This window comes from Rhinolophus ferrumequinum, chromosome 12 (genome assembly GCF_004115265.2).
Source record: "Rhinolophus ferrumequinum isolate MPI-CBG mRhiFer1 chromosome 12, mRhiFer1_v1.p, whole genome shotgun sequence".
Lineage (NCBI taxonomy): Eukaryota > Metazoa > Chordata > Mammalia > Chiroptera > Rhinolophidae > Rhinolophus > Rhinolophus ferrumequinum.
In genome coordinates this window covers 66,638,438-66,661,740 of record NC_046295.1, presented here as the reverse complement: position 1 = coordinate 66,661,740, position 23,303 = coordinate 66,638,438, and the positions used below count along the sequence as shown (strand labels likewise).

Below are 23,303 nucleotides of genomic sequence, written 5' to 3'. Positions count from 1 at the left end.
GGTGCAGACCCATTTGCCTGGAACAGAGGCTGTGAAAGGTCCAGGGATGGATGAAAACAAGTGCTTGTCTGGGCCCCCCTTCCTTAAAAGCCAAGGTATGACTTAAGCCAAGGTATCTAGGTTTTGGAGAAAACTCTTTTTGCAAGTAGCCTCTTTTAAAGATACACCGTGTTTTCCCGAAAATAAGACCTAGCCAGACAATCAGCTCTAATGCGTCTTTTGGAGCAAAAATTAATATATGACCGGTCTTATAAAAGACCGGGTCTTATAGTAAAATAAGACTGGGTCTTATATTAATTTTTGCTCCAAAAGATGCATTAGAGCTGATTGTCCGGCTAGGTCTTTTTTTGGGGGAAACAGCATAAATAAAACTGGTCATCTTATGTTATTGAAATATACTTCTATGATAGTCAACTTCATGCTTAGTAATATTCTTGTTTGTTTGCTCCACTGGCCTGTTTCCTGCCGAGGGCCCATGTGGTCATATGTGGCTTTGTTTTCCCTGTGATTGGCTAGTGCACTTATAGGAGACCCTAATCAGTGATTGTGGGATACTATGAAGAGGGTGGGGTGGGTTTGGGACATTCCTAGAAGAAGCCATATTTATCACCCGGTTTTCCAGCATATTCTCTTACCTCATTCAAAGCACACATAATTGCAAATACATATTGATTGTATATTATGTGTAAATGTACTTTACATGCCACGTGACATGCATTATATACTATTCTAATATTTTATTCCCTAACCGAAGAGATACACTTGGTAGATAGACTTTGGAAAGCCAAGAGGCCGGGAAACATCCGCTACGGGCTGAAAGACACAGCCTCGTGCCACTGCAAAATGCTTTAGCTAAAACACAGAATCAAAAATTTCCAAAACAACTAACATTTGAATTAGCCGAAATGATTCAAAAGTTCAAGTGAGCTGTTTTATGACATGACTATTTATGGGCTTTCTCGCTGTCTGGGATGGTCACTTAAGCAGAGAATACTGAAATACCACAGCCAGAGTGACCACAGGATGACCTAATCTTGTCCCATTTCTTTCACATGGGGAAACTGAGGCCCACATCAATAATAACAAGTGTGGGGATGACAACACCCAGTATTGAAAACAGGTGGATAATTGAAACCTCCCTTAGTAGTTAATTTTTAAAAATCAAGGACCTCTGAATTAGCTCTACAGAACAAAGAAACATATCTTCCATATTCAAATACGGCAGTGATTTTTATACAAGCAGTGTTATAATCTAATATGGTATAAAACATCCTTTAATATCATCTCCCAAAGTTCCTGGGCAGTAATGTGTAATAGTAACAATTATGGAGCCCAGTGTTTTCATCTCAATGCTTCCCAGGTAGATCGCCTTCATGGAGTTCCGGTACTTCTCTGAACCTCAGTTTCTTCATCTGTGAAAAGGGAACAAGCACTTGGGCCCACCGCACATGATGGTTGCGAGGCTGTAATGAAACAATGTCCATAAAGCACCTTGTACAGCGCCTGATACAGACTTCACAAAGGAGGGCCCGATGGCTGCTACAGGATACTGCTCATTTTCCTTCACGATCACAAAACTGCTATGTGCTGTGACAAGCTCAAGCATGGGTGCCATGCCCTGGCTTCTTCCCCACTCCCTCAAATGCCTGTGTGTGCCCTGAGGATAGTCAATGCATGTTAACCACCAAACTAACGGATGACTCAGAGCTTGGAATGAATCCACAGCAGGCTGGAGAGTAAAGGCGCAGCTTACGTCTCAAAGATTAAGTTGTTACTGGAGGGGAGCAGGATTTTGCCACCCCAAAATATGTCCCTTTGGCATGAGGCTATTTTAGGCTGATTCTTTTTGAGAAACAAAAGACTCAGGCAGGGCTTTTTCAGCTCCCCGTGAACTGCCTAGCAGAATTTAGATAAAGGACTGATCCAGGATAAGTAAGCAGTATCACCAGAGATACCCACAAAGAACATGGAGCCTCCTGGAAACCAGAGTCCTCTGTGTGTTGCATGGCCCAGCAAACATGTATTTACCAAACATTTATTTTTCCATCTCCACGTAAATTGCCTTCCCCCCATTTGAAGCCCTACTCCTGCCCATTCTCCTTAGTTCAGAACGGCATATAAGCCCCAACTGCCTGCCTATCTGTGGACCGCATGTTCTTACGGAGCCCTCATACTATGAAAAGTACGTTTTTATTCCCTCCTGTTAACCCATCTCACGTTCATTTAATTCTTAGACTGGCCAGAAAAATTTAGAAGCGTAGAGAATAATTTTTTTCCTCCCTAACATTACCTTTTTTGTTCTTGTGGTGGACACCTTTCAGCGTTGAGGATAAACCTCAGAGAACTTTCCCCAGGAGACGCAGCTTAGAGGACAGGACCAGGCCCTGGGGATGAACAGTGTCAAAAAGCTGCTGGGACAAGGAGCCCTCCAGGCAGCTGGGCATAGCTCTCTCCCACAGAGGAGAAAGGGGACTGATCTGTGCCCCCAGCACTGTCCCCACCTCCTGAGAACTAATCCAGCGCTATCTCTGTGCTTGCTGGCCCAGAGAAACCCAAAACTCCCCAGGCTTTCGAAGGGCTTTATCTCCTCTCTCCAGGAACTCGGCTCAGCCCATTTGCTTTCTCAGAGGTGCCACTGAGCAGCTGCTGCCCAGAGCCCAGGCGAGCCCCGGTTGCGTTTCCAGCCTAAGAGGTGCAGAGCCAGCCAGTCCCACTGATCCTGCTCCCTCTCCCTCCAGGGCTCTGTCTCCCAATTAGAAAATCCATTTGGGGAGCAAAGCAGAAATCACACTTCACTAACAGCTGCTCCGCATAGGGAGCAGGAGGGAGAAAAGCAGGAATTCCTCCTTTCGCTGTAAATTGTATGCAAATGGGTTCTTTTCCTGGCAGAGGGCAGGGAGCGAGTGCGTCTTTCATGAGCTAACCCTGTTCCTCCGCTGGGAGGGCTGTTCCTTTAATTCGCCAACTGAAAAAGTGGGGAAGGATGTGTGGAGGCGAGGCGTCCCATTACAGAGGAAGGAGCTCACTATATAAGCCAGCCAAAGCTGGCTGCGCTGGCCACAGCCTGCCTACTGTCACACGCTCTCCTCTCCGGCGCAGATACACACCCGCCTCTCCGCACAAAGACAGCTCGGGGTGGGGTGACCCTGGGGGGCAGCGCACGTGGGAGCCCTGCTGCTGCTCACATCCAGGTACTTATTCCATGGTGCTGGTTCATTCAAGGACCTACGTCTTTCCAACTCCGGAAAGGTAAGTCTGTTTCACCCCCATCACCACAGATCATTCCGATATACTGTTTGCCTTCCTGCCACCAAGTGGGTTGTGTGCTCATAATTATAAAACTTTTGCTTTATCTTCACCGCTAGCAAAATGGGGTGTTTGTATGGTCTGGATGCACCTTGACTGTTTTCTATCTGCCCCCTTCCCGTCTTGTAGATTTTGTCTGTTTGTTTAAGTTCTATGAATAATCACACATGGAAGGAACTTCTTGCAAAGATTTTTTGTTTGTTTGTTTGTTTGTTTGTGCCGGTCTTCAGAAGAAAAGTAAGAATTTTCTTTGCCTGGCTGATTCACCTGTGACTGTTTTTGTGAGGGTTCAGGGAAATTGAGTTTGCTCATGGCCTTACTCTGGGATGGGAAAGCGGGAGATTGATAAGAGGATTCTCGAGCGAACAATAAAATTTTATATCTAAACAGCCCTTACTTGACAAGCTTAGAGTTTTGCATCCATCCACTCATTCCACAACATCCATCGTGGGGTCAGACATGGAAAGGGATGAGGGCTGGGGACAGGAGAGAAAAGGTGACTCCTCGGGCCAGATGAACAGCTACAGGCTAGAAGATGGGAGGGGTGGCCACCAGCGTCCCTTCTGAAGCGGGGTGTGTGGGGGTCTCCCTGTGGAGACCTCCTGATTCACTGATCCGTGGGCTGGGCACATGGGCATGTTTGGGGTGCTCAGAGCCAGCAGTGTCCCATGTCTTTATAGAATCACCTCTCCCTCCTCACCTCTCATCACAAAAAGCCCTGAGAAGCAACTTCTCCGGGGGATGGGAGCACTATCTCTCCTGGCTGACTGTGGCAAGAACACAGGGGTCCCTTTCTCCCCTCAGTGTTGTAAGGGGACTAAGAGCTCAGGTTTTGAAGCCCTTTAGTATCCCCACCACCACCACCACACATGTGACCCGGATAAAAATACATAACCTCTTTGGGCCTCAGTTTCCACTTCTCTAAAATGGGCATGATGACTTCTACTGTCGTTATGAAGAGGAAAAGAGTGCTCAGTGACTGAAGTCTGGATAATCATTGCCATTGCCGAAAACTGCCATCACCTTGGACGTTAAAAGAGGCACTTAGCCAACCTTGGATTGTTTCTTGTGCATTCCTCACCCGCCTGTCCCCACTCCCTGTCTTATTTTGCCAGGTCTGAGGGTGTCTCACTAGGCTGACAGGTCAGAGACTTGGCTGTATTTTACAAGCAGGAGGTTGTGTTGGCACAGGGTGGGAGAGAAGGGAGCCGCCTGGGGCTGGATGTAAATGTCGGATTCTGATTCCAAAATGCACGAGGTTTTGAGTTTGGGCATTTGCAGATTCTACAGCTGTCAATTGTAAAGGACGACATTGCTGGGGGACTCTTTGGAAATGCTTTTCATCCAGATAGAGAGCAGGACAGGGAGACCTCACTTGAAGAAGAAATGCCACTTTCTCTTGGTTTTGGTGGACCTTCCCGCCCCCACTCCCCCCGCCGCTGCTTAATGGAGCTTTCCCGTATGTGCTTTAGAAATAAAACCTGCTGCCCACCCCAACCAGCTTTCTGCTTTGTCCTACAATATGACAAGCCCAGCTCAGGACTGAGGAGAGATTTGTTCATTGCTAAAGAAACCCAGGGAAAGTTTGCTGGCATAGGGAGCATCCAAGCCCTTTGCAGTGGGTATAAGTGAGTATACCCTTGACCCTGGACCTCGCAGGGAGGTGATGGTGTTTGGGGGAAGAAAAGGGTGCACAAGATGAATTTTGCTCTGATTTGCTCGTTAGTATCCCTGGATAAAGATTGAAAGGAGTGCTGCCAAACTCTCCAGTTGTTGAAGTTGTTTTATATGCTTTGTTTGAAAAACCGGCTTCCCTATCTCATTTCTCACTGTCTCCCCAACCCCTAAGAAGATACTGACCTTCCAACCCTCAGCTTTGTCACCCATAGAAAAAGGATGACAATCTATCTCATAGGGATCTTGTGACATTCAAGTGAGATAACATATGGCAAATTCGTAGCACAGTACCTGACACATAGTAAGAGCTCAATACATAGAGCCTGTTCTTAGTTTTGTTGCTTATTAATTTACAAGGACTAGTCCAAGATTAATGTTCTAAGACTGTGGCTTTCAAACAGTTTAGCAGTAGAAATATGCATTAAATGAAATTGATGGCAAAACTCCAAAATATAACAGGTAAATGTGGGGCTGATTGGGTTAAAATGGGGGTGGAGGTTCCAAAACGCACCTCATTGCTCTCAGCCCCTAGGACATTCCCTCAGAATCCTGAACACACAAAACACAGTTACACATCATGAAGCCAGGTGGCATACATTCAGGCGGCAATTTTGCACTTTGATAAGGATCTATGCCCCTCTGAGTCCCTACCTCTAACAAAAGTCATAGCAATTTTCCAAGTAGCACAGTATATGGGGGAAGTTTAAAATGCTTGATAAAGGATGATTATTTTAATTAATTTTGATGATAACAATAGCCAAAACATGGCGAGCTTACTCTCTATCCCAGGGGTGTCCAAACGTTTTTCAACGTTTTTTACCAACGGCCATATGCGGTAAAATACACAAATAGCCGGGCCACTCACTCGAGGTGAAGTACGTATTGCCTCACCTGGTTTATTTAAGTAAACTAAATATGTTTTTGGAATTTGCTGCGAGCCAATTAACAATGGATTGTGGACTGCAGTTGGCCTGTGGGCCGCAGTTTTGACACCCCTGCTCTATCTTATAGGCCCTCTGTAAAGTACATCACCTCACTAAATAGCCACAACATGCTTCTGAGAAATGGACCATACCCATTAAGACAAAGACATGGTTTTGAAAACCCAAGAGAATGAGTGGGTTTTCCTGAGTTCCAGGAGTCAAGGGAGGGAGCCAGTTTCCAGACTCACTCACGTCCTGTCCTCATGATCCCCAAATCAGAAGCACATTCCCCCTGCGTACCTGCTGAAGGCTGCAGCTGCTTGAACTGCCTGCAGAAGGAATAAACTTCCTTTCTGACTAAATCTGCCCCTCCAGCCAGACTGCGGCCACCCATAAATACAGCGGTAGCCTGATCGTATAACCAGAATGGAATTTGGAAAGGGAATTCAAGCTGACAGAATGAAAAACACATCCCCCTTAATCCTACCTTCCTTGCTAATGCTCACAAAGAATTTGCAACACCTATTCTCTCCTCCCCCTGGATTTCTAGACATGGAGCCATGTTTTCTTATAGGAAAAAAAAAATCCAGCTGGTTTAAAGCACAAGGCCCTGCACACTGACGTCACTTCAGTTTGAAAAGCAGAAAGTAGGTAACAAACATTTAGTTGACTCAATGCACACAATCCCTTCATGATGATGCTAAAACGCGCACACTCAAAATGGTTAATGTTGAGAGTTATGAATCGTGTGTGATGGGAGGTTTTACCTATAACACTACATGCAAGTTATGAATTACTAGCTCCATTTTTATGGCCAGAAAAATCGAGGCCTAGGGACGTTAAATGACTCATCTGAGGGTTTTCCATAAGTGAGGAGCAGAGTTGGCTTTGAATGCAGGCTTTCTGACTCAAGCCCTACTAGTCTTTCCACTCAGCTGCATTGCCTCCTGAAGTCTGGCTGGGCTGACCTCACACAAAACCTTGACCAACGTCTCTCAGTGATTGGCCGAGATGGTAGAGAAGCCCCCGACAGGCATTGGTGTCTATTGGTTTTATAGAATAGCCCGGCATATATCATTTTTCATGGTGCTCAGAAAAGGTCAACGCATAGTGGTGCACTTCTCTGCCTGGAAACAGGAACGTTCAAATTTCAGCCCCAGGAAACAGAAGAATGACAATAGAGATGGCAATTAGGTCGTTACTACTGATTTTCACCTCGGGAAAGTAGGCACACACTTTGCCATGTACCACAGGTGGCAAGGCAGCTCTGGTCGGGAAAGCAGGGCTGTACCGGTGTCCGTACCCTCTCTGAAAGTCAAGTGAACTGAGCACCTGGTTTTAAAAGGGCTGATTAGGAGATGAACTTAAATCGGTGTGTCCAGCCTTGGGGCAGTGAACGCCAGGACAACCGGGAAAGGGTTGTGGGCTCTGAGCCACAAACTCCCCAGAAGCCTCAGAGATGAGGGGTATGGCTCCATAACTTCTCACTTAGAGAAGATTACAGGGAACCCTCTTGAATTTAATCCCAGGCTAGTATGAACACTGTCAGTATGCGAGAAACTTGAGATGAAGTCTCCATTCCAAGGAGGAAAACCCCTTCAAATGCCAAGTAATAACTCCATCGAATACAACGACAGTGGTGGCCTCACCTACCATAAAAAGAGTTTTGTACACCTTTTGACCTCTTTGCAGAGGAGAAAAGTCTGCATGCCACCTGATTGTAACCTGGTGACCAGACATTTTTTGTCGTTTTTTTTTTTTAGTTATGTCCTTCAGCCTAGAAATGCTTTTTGTTTCCTTCTCCCTGTCTCACACTTCCAGCCTCTCTTTAATTTTAGCAACACCCTAGTTCAACATTTTGCTTCCTTTTACCCTCCATCATAGAATAAAAGCAAAATGCCCAAGTTGAAAGCAGATCATGAATGGAAACTCCCTTCTATGTGTATTATTTGTCTATTTGTGAATGGAAATAAAAAACAAAATTATGTCGTGCCGAGTTATCTCAGATTTTCGAAATTTCCTGAAATTCCCAGGTCCTTAATAGTGCCGCTAGAGTAACTGGCATAGTTCTTGTTGCTCCTTGAACCCTCTTCCAATACCCTATGTCAAGAGCCAGAGATACTTCATTAGCTCTGAAAGTAGACACCTTTGCTTCAGAATTAACCACTGATCAACTCTTACCCCAGAGGAGGTGAGTCGGCTGCTATTACCTTGTACGTGAATGTGTCTAAACAGTTCTAGGACAGGCCTTGGGCATGGTCGGAATAGCTAACATTTACTGAGTCCTCTACGGGCATCATGCCATTTAATCATCAATCACTGGTTCCCACAAGTGTAACTGCCCCCCCCAATCAAACATGGGGAACCTGAGGCTGAAAACGTTTAAGGAGACTCCCCAACATCACATAGACAGTGATTGCTGGAGCCAGAGCTCAAAGCGTTTAGAACATTATGGTAGCAAGTCATGCTCAGCACTGTCATTCTATTGGTCCTCTGACGCCAGCGAGGGCGAGACATAGCAAAGCTAAAACAGACTCAAAAGCTTGCTTTCTAGATCCTAGTGTTCTCTTCGGCAGGGTAGCTGCTCTTATTGTCTCTAACTTGCTCCTTGAAGTTTCACTTCCTGAGGAAACTAATGAAAGAGGCAGTGTTGATTTCTAGTGTAATACGTTTCCTCTACTCGGCTGGAAGTTGCGGGGGGGCAAAGCCTGTTCCGTACCTGCTCCCTCCTCCCAGCCTGAGCCCTGAAGCGTGGGCACACATAAGCGGGCGCTGCCTATGTGAAGGCATGCTTGCCCTGCAGGCTGGCTTAAACACCCCTCTGCCGTCCCCGCAGAGTTCTCTGCTGCCCCCACTGACCTCCACACATCATAATTGCCCTGATGGTGGCCTCCCCTTCCACCAGACTAAGTGCCCCTGAGGTCAGGTACATCAGTGAGGCAGGAGCTGTGTCTGCTTGAGCTCATTTTCTCTGAAGCCTAGCGACCTGGTAGGCCCTCAGGACTTTATTCTTGAAGAAACTCTACTGTCCCAAAGGAAATGGAACAATAGCTCCCCACCGCTTTGCTTCTTAACTGTGTTCTATGATTTATGAAGCGTACGCACCTGCCAGATAAATTTTTAACAAAGGAGGATACTCATAAATTTATAAATGTATAAAGTACTTTTTCTGTAAATCACTCTCAGATTCTCCCAGCAACTATCCATTACTTTACAAGGAGGAAACTGAAGCCTAGAAATGCTGTCACTTGCACAAAGTAGAAAGTGGTGGCTTTGGGTTACTCCCCAGGCCTAACTCCCCAAACTGTGCTTTTTTCACTGTACCACTCAGCATTCAGGTATTATTCCCATTTTTTCTTCAGATAAGAAAAGAGGTTAGAGACAGCAGGCGACATGCTGGAGGAGGATTTACATTTCTAAAGGGTAGTTCAGTAGAGAGGGCAAACACTTAACACAAATAAGAGAACAGCCAGTGGTGACCTTTAGGCAATGGGATACTTTGGGGGACTAGGTGAGCTCAAATTTCATCCCCCAGGATGGGTCCAGGGGTAAAACCATACTTGGTAGTTAGAAAAAAAGGATGGCAGAGACTGAATTTGAGTGCAAGTCAGTGTATCTTTGTTCAAAACTCTAAGCCTGGCAATGTAGCATGGGTGATCCTGGCTAACAGCAGTGCACGAAGGAACTTTGCTGGCCACGCAGCACAATATGCGCACGTGTAACCTCACTGCAGAAGTGACACACCGCAGCCAGAACAAGAGAGCCTAAAGCAGCCCTGGACTCCCTGCCAGCCAGACACCCTCAGGAACACTGCGTCCAGAGGCCAGCATCTAGCGTAGGTACCAAAATACAAAATAACAACAGTAGTGAAGCACGGGAGTACATCCAGACAAGAAAGCCATGACTTTCCACCCAGGGAAGAGGCAGCCTGGGAGAGGCAAATACCTAAGGAGCTTTGATGTGCCACAGGGAGCCCACCTGATGGGGCACTCAGGAAGCCAAAGTCAGCTCATGGGCACATACACCTTTGGTGCTTCTCCTAAGGGAAGTGCCCTGCTCTCTGAGGCACTTATACCCTGAGTCCAATGGTCACACAGCGGTAGCTTCATTCAGAGAGGTCACAAAACAGTGACCATCTTATAGGTAGGTTTTGTTTTTTTGTTGTTTTTTTTTAATACCTCCCTAGAGCCCACAGAATGTTAAAACCAAAAGGGCTCATCAGCAACCTCTAAGCCCCTGGCTTAGACACTGGATTTAAAAAGCCTCCTCTGCAGTGATTCATGGGCTGCATGGAGAGATGGGGAGGCCAGGTCAAATCTGCTCAACCTTATTTCAATTAAAGCCCCTCCACTTTTATCTGTTTTGTTCACTGAGCTTCCTCATGAAATGTCATTTGTTGAAAGAGTTTTATGACCAAAAACAAAATTGTAAATTGCTGGCCTACTTTAATTCCCTTCATTTTAAAGATGGTGAAACTGAGACTTAGAGAGGAACAGTCTTTCTAAGATTTCATGCCAGTTGGCAACAGGGTCAGGACTCAATCCTAGGTCTCTCGACTCTTGCTCTTAAAAGCCAAAGACAATATAAAAAGAATCAAAGTTAATACAGTGTTTAAAAAGGAAAAATTAACAGAGTTTTATTCTTTGAACGGCTTTGGTACACATGGACGGAACCAAAGAGTCTTCTGCAGTAGGTATCGTTGCATAACAAAGTACCACAAAATGTGGTGGATTCAAACAACATACATTTACAGTCTCACGGTTTCTGTAGGTCAGGATCCCACGCACAGCTTAGGGGGATGTTCTACTTCCTGGTGTCTTACGAGGCTATAATCACAGGTTTGGCCAGGATTGGGGTCTCATCTGAAGGCTCAATGGGGAATGATTAGCTTCTCAGCTCACTCATGTGGTTGTTGGCTGGATTCAGCCCCTCAAAGGCTGTTGGATGGAGGGCTTCCGTTCCTTGCTGCCTGGTGGCCTGAGGCCACCCTCACTTTCTTCCACATGGGCACCTCCAGCATAGCCATTTGCTTCCTCCAAGTCTACAGGAGAGCAAGAGAACCTGAAAGCAAGACAGACATTACAATCTTGGGTAGCCTAACAGTGCCGGTGACATCCCATCCCCTTAGCCACATTCTCACGGTTGGAAATAAACCACTAGGCCATCCCATACTCAGGGAGAGAGAATTACACAGGGTGTGAATAGCAGGAGGCAGTGTGTCACTGGAGAATATCTTAGAGTTTCCCTGCTACTACTTCCAACATTCCAATGTCACTGACCTCTGACAACTTCTTATTAACGACGAGTTCATCCAACCCACTTGCACGTCTGCTGATGAGCAACAAACAATTATGGCAGCCACTAAGGTAGACGGTGTCTTATTTAATCTTCCTGTCCATTTATAAGGTGGAGCCACGTGTTTTTCATTAGATGTCAGTATTCATTGGTGAGCCATGAGTCTTGTTGAATATTATTACCCCAGGGCACGATCTTCCACGGCAAAAGCTTCAAATGTATTTCATTCAAAGGCAAGACATCCAAAGTGACCAAAACTGAAATTCACCCATCGTCTCCCTAGCCAACCTATTCCTCTATTAGCAGATATAAAGAAGGCTAAAATCTAGGACTAATTCCTTCTCCCTTTGCACCTTTTCCTTACTAGCCTACCACACACCCAATCTTGTAGACTCTTCTGCTTTGACAAGTAAATCAGTTGGCTGCTTCCCACCCCCACACTCGTCACCCCAGTTCAGGCTGTGGTATCTCAAAGGTGGACCAGTGTCCCTATGGGCCGCCATCCCATCAGCTTTCCTTTTCAACCTATCTCTCAACCTTGGGTTGTAGAAGTCAACATTCCTCAGCCTAGAGATTTCCAAATGGTTCTCTTCTGGCCACAGGAAAAATTCAAATCCCCGGCCTAGTGTTCAGTGTTTTCCAGGATCTGGCTCTTGGTCTCCTAACAAACCTGTACTTCAGCTATAATTCATGTTCTCCACACCAACTGTTTCATGCTTTGTGTGCCCTTCCAAATGCCATTCCCTCTTTCCTAGAATGCCCTCCCCTGGTTTTCACCTACTCATATTCTCTTTGCAAAATTCAGTTCAGGAACCACCTTGTCCAGGTAGATGAGATGCGCCTTTCCTGGCGTCCCCATTCCACCCCAGGTTTTTCTGTCATCACTGTATCATTCTGGAATTGCCTGTCTGCCCATAGGTCAACTCCCCCTGCCCATAAAGTTCTTGAAAGGGGAATCTGTATCTGGTTTAACTGTAATCGAGCACAACTGAAATCAAATTAATTTCCAACAACAGACAGCAGTCCTTGCTGTGTCCCAGATTTGGACTTCCCCTTCCCCAGAGTTTATTCAGAAAGACCAGACCTTGAAGTTGTTTTCATAGTCTGCCCTCCAGGCTTTCAACTGTGCAGAGTGATGTCAGAACACTTGACAGGAGGAAGCCAGCCCAGTCCTGGGACGGGAAACTGTCTCTGGGTGTAGACTTCAAGGAATGTCCTTGTTTTCAGAGGTGGCCCCCAGAATCGAAGAAAGGACTGCCTGGGATTTTGAGAAACCAGTACCAAGGACAGAGAAGGCCTGTCTGGGGATTTGAGGCTGAGTCACTAGAGATAGGAAAATCTGGAGGTGATAAGAAGGATCAGTCTAGGAGTAGTGGGAGGAAGGAAAAGGGCTCAAGGAAAAAACGGAGACAATGAGATATCTCTATCTTAGGACGTGGAGAAATTCACAGCTTGGGAAGGATAGATAATGGTTAGGAGTTTGGCTTTGGCATCAGAAAGTTCTGGGTTCAGGATTTACTATTTGCTTGTTAACGTGATCATGGCCAAGTTACTTAGCTTCTCTAAGTCTCATTTTCCTCATCCATATTAACGGCAAACTAGTACTACCTAATTCATAAGGTTATGAATTAAATGGCATAGTGCAAGTGCATTGCTTAGCATAGAAACTGGCACTCAATATAAACATTTTGTCATGACTACTGTTGAAATGGCTCTTGGTAATAAAACTCCGTGAAAGAAGCAGTTCCCAAAAGTGTGTCCTATGGAACAGCATTCTCAGGAGAAGCACCTAAAAAAGTGTTCTATGCCCGAAAGAGTGAGAGGAACGCTTGACATTGTGGCCTGTTCTTGGAAACTCGTAGCTCATATATCCATTCAATACGTAATTCCAAGAGCTGGAGGTACAACAGAAAACATGATCTGTAAGGTCCTTTTATTCATGGAGCTTACATTATGGGGTGGAAGCAGGCACACTATAAAAACAAATCGTATAAATATATAGTATAATTTCAGGTTAATAGTTGCTAAGAAGAGATACAAAATACAATAATGGAACAGACAATGCCTGGTGGTGGGAAGGGTCTTCCTTTAGATGGGTGGGACATGGAGATGACATTTGGGCAACGATCTGAATGAAATGAAATGAGCTCCGTAGGCAGTGGCGAGGAGTTAGGATTTTATTCTGAGTGTGATTCGAAGCCAATAGCAGGTTTGGGGTAGAAGAGTGTATGATCTGAGAAATCCTATAGCAGTTCATCTGTTCAGCTTTGTTTGACCCAGTATCCCCAAACTTATCTGACCACAAATACCCTTTTCCCGTAGGACAGCTACCTAAAAACATCTTGGAATATAGTCTGGTAAATTTTGCACTGGAGCACAAGGCTTTGTAGATTTCAAAAGGACTGTAAATTTGCTCTCCCTCATCTAGACCTACATTAATAAGCCAAACAAACCATTTGGGCCAAAACAGGCATGCCCAAAGCAGGAAAACCTAGCTCTAGAGGAGAGACAAGCAGGATATCACCCTAATTAACAACTCTTTTTGGCTGAGATGATCGATGAGCACAGCCAGGTTTCAGCAGACTCTGGAACCCCATCTCAGGCCAAAAGAAACTTGCCAACATCTGCCTAGAAGCTAATAAGCATTTGCAAACAGTACACCTTGGCTGCAGCACCTCCAAAGGGGAAGTGTGTAAAACTTGAGCTCCCGCCAGAGGCTCTGGGAGAAAGACAGAGGTCAAATACTTCAGTGCTTATACGTGGACGGCCAACAGATTACGGCTGGAGATCTAGGAAATGGAAGGTGAAGGGTTCTGCTTGGGCTTATCTCTCTTTTTATTGAGCTGTGCTAATTTAAGTTTTCACCTTAGGAAGCTGCTTGATGAGTCAACCCAGTGTAGTAGTCAAGAGCACATATTTTAGAGTCATAAATCAAGGTCCAAAAGCTGGCTTTGCCTCTCAGTCCCGTTGCCGAACCTCCCTGAGTATCAATTTTATTTCCAAATAGCCATAATAATACCTATCTCAGGAGGTTGCCATGACAAATGACAAGATAAATGATAGCATGTATAAAAAAAACATTTAGCATAAGACTTGATACAAAACCGAAATACAGTAGGCTTTCAACAAAATGCTAGTTTCCTTCCTGTCCAGTTTAATCTATATTTGGCTTTATAATACTAATTGTCATTTACTAACTACTGTCTTCCAGCAAGACTCAGCAAACTGTTGGGTAGTGGCTTATTTTTGCAGATAAAGTTTTATTGGAACACAGCCACGCTCATTCATTTATGCCGTGTCTATGACGACTTTCTCTACAATACAGTTGAGTTGTGACAGAGACCATCTGACTGAAAGCCTGACATTTGCTATCTGGTCACTTAGGGAGTTTACTGACTCCTGCTAGTCAGGGTGCTAAATTTATATACATACGAGTAATTTCCAATAACCACAAACTAGCACGTTGGATATTGCTATACATATAAAGAGATGGAAACAGAAATAGTAAGTCCCCCTCCAAAAGCATATGCCAAACTCTAGACCTGAAGGAAGCTTAGAAGAATCATGGAAGCCTTATTCATCGGTGTGCTTCATCCTGCTTTGCCCCGCACTGTCTCTGATGGTTATCTCTCTCAGGCTAAATTGCTTGACTTTCCTGCCATGTGCTAAATGAAATGACCCTGTCTAGGAGGGATTTTCCCCCATTTCCTTATTTATTTGTTTGTTTATTTGTTCATGTAAGTCCATTCTTTCAAAAATAAAAGTTGTAATGTCTAGACCCTCTGAAATGCTATCGTTCCTTGACTAATTTCTTGGAAGCCAGCCTTTTATTTCCAGATAGTACGTAGCCTGAGGCCCAATTTTCCAGAAAAGAGAGATTTTTAAGCTCCCCTGTCTGCTACTTCTCACTTTATCTTCCTCTCACTTACTCACTTTCTCTCTGGGCCAGATTCAAGCAGAGTAAGCTATTTCCAGGATCTTTAAAGATTTGCTGGAGACATAGACATTACAGTGCATTTAGCTTTGTGCCTCCTCTCAAGTTAAAAATGTAAATAGTCCTCTGTATCCCCCAGCTCCCCAACGCCATTCTTCCAAGAGGCCCCATTTGAGGAATCCAACAACTCTATTTCCATCCACTGGGTTTCCCTTTGATATTTATTAAATAAATAAATATCAGTTCTTTAGACTGAACAATGAATATTGCTTCGAAACATAGTTTGGTATAGCAGAGAGAGCACGGGGTTTAGAATTATAAAACTGGGTTCTGAACTCTGAGTCAGATAATTCCTGATTAGGCAACTTACTTCACCTTCTCAAGCCATCAGCTCTTTTAACATGAACAATGCTTCCTAACTCATAGGGTTGGTGTCACAACTAAATGGCATCGGTAAAGTGCCAGGGACAAGATAAGTGTTGAACCATTTGCCTCGCTCTTAATTTGAACGGCTAAAGAGCCTTCATCCTGGAACTTCACACTTGTCACAGCCTTGTCATAGGTGTACCATTAGCCCCGTCTAACATACAAGGAAATGAAAAGAGAAAGGGTCTAGGAATTACTGTCAATCTGTACTTCCCCCCTCGTGCTCCATCAAACCTAATCCTGTGACATACTTCAAACAGAAAATAATCAAGTAAGTTTGGGAAGAACTCTATAAACTCTCCCCTTGTTGGAAATTTCCAATGAACACAAACACATGAAAGACCCTAGAAAACCCTGAAGTAAAGAAAGCTGTGTACTTTGGTTGAAAAGAGCATTTGGTTTAAAACAGCATTTTCCAAGCATGTTTAATTAAAGAATTTTCCCCTTGCATTAATACCTGTCAGCATGTTATAGATCACACTTTAGAAAATGTTGCTTAAAGTTAAAAAGCTACATTAAACCAAAGCCAAGGGTTAGAAATATCTCCATATTTCAGGTTCGTGTGTAGCTTCTCCTGTTCTCTCTCTAAGTCATAAAGGTCTTTGATGGCCAATATTTACTCTGGATCTTGACCACTGGGTCCTTTTGAAGTTAGTCATCGTAACTTAGGCACACAAAAACCACTGTATGACATCACTAAAGGACGGTGCAAAGCTGATGGATAGGAAAGGGGTCTCTGACGCATGAGTCAGTCCACCTGAATTAAATTCCTGCTCCCCCTTTCCAGTTACATGACCTTGAGCTGTGTGAACCTGTTTCCTCAGCTGTAAACTGAGAGAAATAAAGGTAGCTACCTCAGAGATCCGGGAGAGTATTCAATAACATAATCCACATAAGACATGTAAAGCAGTTCCTGGTACAGATGCGTTCCATCAGTGTTAGTTATCACTGTGGCTTTTAAATGCCCATTTTGAGAAAGAGAAAATAGATGATAAAAGTATGTCTGCCTTGCCCGGGATCACACAAATTCATCACTGGAGTAGACTTAGTTTTCTCTGAGAGTCCAGTTTCCTGCTCTCAGCCTTCGAGGCACATTTACATTTCAGGAGTCAACGGCTATCAAAGTGTATCAAGGTTTATTGAACTTGATCCATATAGGCTTTTATAATTGTCAGTGACTCCATCTGGCTCCCTCAGTCTAACAGCATTCCATTCATTTGAACATCAGCACATTGGTTTGGAAAAGATTGCCAAAGCTATCTAGTCTTGCTATGCCAAATAGTTGGCACACATGTCCACAATCCCCCTCCCCGCCCACTTTGGTACCCATGGCAGACATTGCTAAGCCAAACGCAGCCACAGAGTCTTTCTCAATGCAGATCCAGGAAGCTGTATCAGCTAACTGAAGCTGACCCATAAACTAAAAGTTAATTGCCATCCCAAACCAATCCAACTCCTTAACCAATACACGAACCTCCACAATATTAGTGTCCACTTTTCAATATGTTACATGTTGTAGCGTTTCCTAATAGGGGACGACAAAAAAGGAAAAGGAGAGAAAAGAATAGATACTAACAGTTGGACAGCACTTATTATTAACATTCTAGGCCTTTGTAACTCTGTGATCACATTCATTGTCTCCAACAACCCTGGAAAGATCTGTATTTACAGTGCAAAAAACCACAGTTTAGAAAAGGTATAGGACTTTGTCCAAGACGCCCCAACAGGTAAGCAGCCTTTGATCTCAGGTCTTCCTGACCTGAGCTATGTTCTGTCGCCCATCACTGTGCCTCCTTCAGTTTTCAAAGTACTTTCGAGCCTACATCTTTGGCATTCGGTGGCTGATAACAGCTTCACAAAGGCTACCGTATCACAGAGCCATTCAGAACGTCTCTAGTTGAAAGTTGAGTTATGCGTCCATCTATAACCTGTTTTTCCTAGATAAATCTCTTTCATTTTTCAACTGTGGAGCAAGAGCTCAACTTACCAGTACTTGTAGAAGAGTCAACTCGATTTCTTAAATCTCTGGATGAAGGCCATAACGGGGGAGGTCATTGTTCTATTGGGAAATGAATTCAGATCTATTATTGAAACAATTTTCCAGGAACCTGTATTATTGCCATTTGGTCAGACCACGTTTTATTTTATTTTCTGTCTAGGCAAGAAATAGAAGAGAGAAAGCAAGTGCTCTGCAGAATTTTTATTTCAAAAATTGAAACCAGACCGTACCAGGGTAGTTTGTGGTCTGAACATATCAATGGATCTAGTCATATTTCATCTGAGCTTTTCTTAGGTATACTAAACCGCAAATATGAATCTTTTTACTGTGCTCGATGGAAATATTTTATGGATTAAGATTTGTGGGCTTAATTCGGTTAGTAATGAAACTTCTGTGTGGGGGATGGGGGTGAGGAAGCCATGAAGCACCAACAATGCTTTAGCCAAATAACTAAAGAAAGAAACACTCAGTATTTTGGGTTTTTTTCCCTTGGTTTTGTTTTTTTTATGCTTAATGTTGGCCATTTGACTTGGACCTAAAATAAAATCCAAACTTGACTTCAGCAGAAATATTGCTGAATTAACAATGGACCATAGGTAACTAAAACCAAAGAGACTCTGGAATTGGAGCCACGTGCACTAGCTTCTACCACAGGAGAGTGGATGTGACTTGCCCAAGGTCACCTGAGTAGTTGGCAGACCTGTCGTTCCAAGCTCATCTTTTAGCTCTTCAATCTGTTGCACTTTCTCCTACATGGCCCCTTCAGAGACTTAAGTCTCCAGGAACTTAAAAAGACGTAATACATAGTCAAAGTACAAAAGGAGAGTGACCCACATATAACAAACAACAAATACTGCAATGAAACTAGAAAGATTAGTGACAAATTACCCAGGATATGTCCTTCACACCAAAATCAAATTTTCACACTGAGTATATCACAGACCTGGTAAAGTCCACCTCCTGCCAAAGGTCCAGCTGAGTTTACTTTGGTCATACAGACAGCTTGTCTCAAAGCAGACAGTCCTGGGCTCTCAAGAACCCTTGGGGTGTTGACTAGAATCTCATGGGACAGAGCCTGGCCTGGATTGGTCACTTTTGTAACCCCTGTGCTTAGCGTGGTATCTGGCATGTAAACGTAGTCACTGAACAGCTCAAGGAATAAAAAGGACCTAATTCCATGAGTGTAGCTATCTATGATGAACTCCTTGATACATCTTTCTTAGAAGAGGTCACAGGAGAACTAATTACATTAGGGTCATCAGTATGTGTTCGTTCGTCAATTTCATGGATACGAGCACCTGTTCTATGTAAGTTCAAATCAAGAAATATATTCAGCTTTATTTTATTCAAATATCAATATATTGTACATTTGTTACATTCAAGACACAGTGTTTGGCCCTGGGTATTAAGAGGTGAACGACTCATAGTTCCTTTTTTCATGGAGTTTACAGTCTACAGTCTAACTGCATTAAAACTATATAAGGACTAACTGTGCGTACACTAACTGCTTATAGCCTAACATAAGTACAAGATAGAATTCGCAATAAGCTCTAAAAGAGGAAGCTTTACATCCATAATAAACCACCCTGAATCATTTTTAGAATGATGTATGATGGAAATAATAATAATAACATTTTCTCAGGAAAATGTTACCTGAGAAAATTTCTGATAATAGATTTTTTTTGAGCTTTATCTTGAAGGACAGATAGATTTGTCCACTCCAAGATGGCAAAAGGGCTTTCAAGGAGCCTTCCAGGCATCTGGAATCCTCTCCCCATGATAACTGAGATGTGGCAGCATCTCCATGGAATCGGTCAGCATGCTTCATCTCCAGCGCACCCACAGAATGTCTGACACCTTAAGGCCCTAATCCCAGGGCATTGATAGTATTCACTTTTGAGGCAGGTGTTTGGAAGTTATATAGACAGAGCTTGGCTCTGGTCTTGAAGTGTAACTCCTTTCCTTGGCCCTCCAGCTCAAAAGGCTATGTAACATGATGGTTAGAGCGCTTACTTTGTACTCAGATGGACCTGTGTTCAAATCCCTACTCTACTACTTAATAGACAACTGAACTTGCACAAGCCACTTAATTATGCTATGCCTCAGTTTCCTCATTTTGTGAGAATTTGAAATTGGATACTGAAAATGCTTAGCACAGGCTATGGTCATTCAGACAAGTACTGTTACTGAAACTCGCTTGTGTATGTTCTCTAGTTTCTGAGATTTCTGGAAACAGAGTGGGTCCTTACTCTGCCTAGACTCTCTGGCACTCAGCACGTAGTAAGTCCACAGCAAGTAGCTCTTGAAAGAATCTTAAGATTTTCACTCTTGTTACTGGCTTGGGAGCGTGTACCATGTTCTCAGTCTACAGCGACACTTAAGAATATCACAAATATGAAATCCACAATACATGGATTTAAAATCAATTGCATTTCGTGAGTTTTCAGGAGGAAATGGTAAGCTTTAAAACTATAGAGAACCTGCCTTTCTTCTTTATTGTTGTATCCCTCATACTTAATTTTGGGCTGAGCACATGATAGGTAATCAATAAACATGTGCTGAAAAGATGGATCGTTAGATAGGTGGATGGATGGGTGAAAAGAAGGAGAATTCAAGAAATGTTACAGAACCAAGGAATCTGGAAATCTCTCGTGTTCTCCCAGACCCCATTGCTCATATTTCTCTCTGGGACCATTAAATTGACCTCAAATTAAGAATTACTAAAAACCTCTCATATGCACTCAATTTTGAAGCCCTCCCAGCGATCTGGGGAAAGAGATAAACCTCAATCAAGTTTCTGGATCCAGAGGCGGGATCTATGGGTTTAGTATCAGCTTTACCACTGATCAGCTGGTGGCTCTCTCTGGGTGTTTCCAATCCGTTATTCTCTTTCACGTCATGTACTGCCTCTGCTGAATTGCATGTGGCTGCCTGGAGTGATACACTCGCAACAGTTCCGTAGTGCGGCTCCATGGAAGTGTTTTGGTATTGATTGAAAATGTCTGCTATGCACACTAGAAACATGTGTGTGGGTGCCACAGATTTGCCACTCCTGGACTCAGTGATCTTTTACAGTTGCTTCTAAGCCCTGCCCAAGTCTGATTTTGATTCTGCAATCTGCTATCTGTCTGTGTCTATGGAAAGTGTTGAAAAGCTGAGCCAAACATTTCCCATCAGGAGCAATGTCTTGAAAGACTAAACCACAGGCAGCTTGTTGTGGAGAAGCCCTGGCTGAGCAGCGTGGACGAGCATCCCAGTAGCAGCACTGCCTGTTGGCCAGTGCACTCACCTCCCAAAAAAGAGCTCCACCCCAGGCTCATGGACTTGATTGTCTTGCTACTGAATTAGAATAGATAGGCTGGAAGGAAAACCAGGACTCTAGCCACAGCCTCCTTACTCTCCTAAGGATTTCAGAGTATTCCCTGTCTCCTGACAAGCTGAAACACTAAGAATTATACGCTTCTATGGAAAAAGCAACATTGAGCAGGCAGACTCCCCCAAAATTCCCTTATGAAGTCCTCATCCTTCAGAGATAGCCTTCACTAACTGTCTTGTCCAAACAAAAGACACCAATCCTCCCACAGTAGCAACACACACCAGTTATTAAGCTCTCCCTCCTGTTAGGCACTGTCCTAATTATTTCCATGTATGATCTCATTTTTTTTCTCACATATCTAAGGTCACAGCTACTAGATGGAGCCATACAAAATTGCCACGATCCAACTATTTTTAATCTACACTAATGGCAATTCCATATGGTTCAAACTAATAGCAAATGACAGAACCAGGATCCGATAGTATTTGACTGATACTAGAGCAGAAACTCTCAAACAGAGCACAGAGTCTCCTTGGATATTTGTCAATTGTAGCATTTGTCATTCTTTCCTATAAATATCTGTTTACATGTCTGTTTCCTTTACTGGACTATTTGAGAGCAAATACTCTCCATCATTGGTCTCTGGAGCACCTCCCTACCCCTTGGGCTATCCCCTAGCCTGGTCTTAGCACTCACTGAACTCACCTCTGTTGAATGCAAGAATAAATGACTTTTTTTAAAATACATTAATTTCTCAGGCCTCTGGTATGACTGTTGGCTCCACTAGCATCCTAACTGGGCACCAGTTAAGCCACCGTGCTACCTAAGTGTTTTTCAGTGCTGGAATTCAAACACCTAGGGGTTGGAAGGGTTTTGGTTTGGCAATCAGAGTTTTCGCAATTCTTTTAAGACACAGGTTGTGCTGGACTCACTCGACTATAAAGATCAGATGTCCTTGGAAAAAAAAAATCCACATTTAAGGCTCTTTCCTGGCTCCTCTCTCTTCCTGACACATTCCAAGAAGGAATTTATGAATGTTGGGAAGGACAAGGGGTGAGGAATTTCTAGAACCTTGAAGAACGCCCTTGTAAGCCACTCCGTGCTTAACTGACTGTGCACAATAAAATTCTCTCGGTGTGAGCTGTCTCGTGCATGGACAAAATGATATGGAAAGAAATGCATCTGAATTGCTAAACAGTGAGATCCTCCTTGTTCCCCCAAACCGAGGATATTTCACGTCCGTGCCTAAATCAACAAGATAAATATACTCTTTGAGCTACTAAAAAATGAAGTCAGAAGTAGCTAATTCTGAAATATGATTCTCGCCAGTTGAAAGTTTTGTCTTTATCTAAAAATGAAATTGTTTATTCTCCAGCTGTGACTAAGGAAAAATCCAGAGATTGTTGATTCCTTTAACTAGCTATGGTCTTTGTCCTGTGATGAGGTGCCTAAAAATAACCCTTCGTTTATTCCACGCAGTTTCTAAGAGGTTAGCTACTAAACAGCTCTACTGAGAAAAAAGAAAAAACAGGGAAGAAGATTTGATAACAAGACAGGAGGCACCTTAAAGTATAAAATTATTAACCAAAAAGCCTTTGGCACATAGCTGCTGTGATATTGACTATGATTTCCTCGCCTGTTAAATGAAGTGTTACCTCGGAGTAATGTTCTGAATAAAAATCTGGAGAATAATCCTATACAGACAGCATCTAATACCAAAGAAATTGAAACATGAACTAATTCTTATCCTCAGTAACAAAGTCTTAATATTTTAACACTCCCCTCCAGCACCCCCCAACAAAGCCTTTAGGACCATTGTTTGTATGTATGTATGTATGTAATAAGCACAATACATGTGCTGGGTATAGAAGCCTATGTTTTTCTCGACAGATGACGCTGTGAGCAACTAGACTCCTAGCCTTAGAGAGGCACCGCAATGCTTACTGAGCTCAGCACCGACTCTTCACACCAACCCATAATGCCCTCCTTGCTGTGGTTCTACCAACTTTGTGTGCTCGCTCCTTTCCGCTCCCCTAGATGTATTTTATATCCCAGTAGAACTAGAACTTCAGTATTCCATATATGTTATCCCACCTCTGCTTCTGTCAGGTAGCCACAAAGGGAAGCTGCTGTTCTTACTCTCACCTTCTTCCCGAGCATTCCAACTCCATGGCCTTTTGCTTCACTTCTGTGGGCTTCAAATTCTACCCACCGACTACAGTTGTACACATCCACTCTTTAGAATCCCACCCGTCCTTCAGTTGCATCTCAGATACCATCTCTTTTGAGGTGTCTTTCTTTCCCTCCACTTTGAACATTAATAGACTTAGGTTGCTCAATCCCTATTGTTACCTATTATATTATTATTATAGTCATGATTCTCCCTGATTCTCTCTGATTAGTGTCTTCTTGATTCTCCCATCCCTT

The 23,303-nt window shown here is 43.6% G+C and overlaps 1 protein-coding gene across 5 annotated transcripts in view; it reads left to right on the top strand.

Moving 5' to 3' along the window:
• The first annotated feature begins 3,038 nt into the window (after positions 1 to 3,038).
• The window catches only part of TNC (tenascin C), an 87,593-nt gene continuing 67,328 nt past the window's right edge, over positions 3,039 to 23,303 (top strand). For 4 of the 5 annotated variants that reach the window (XM_033123356.1, XM_033123354.1, XM_033123352.1 and 1 more), the window contains exon 1: positions 3,040 to 3,249. The gene's annotated coding sequence lies outside the window, so the exon portion shown is untranslated. Of the gene's footprint in view, positions 3,250 to 23,303 lie in introns of all 5 variants that reach the window. The other variant, XM_033123351.1, reaches the window with a different exon arrangement.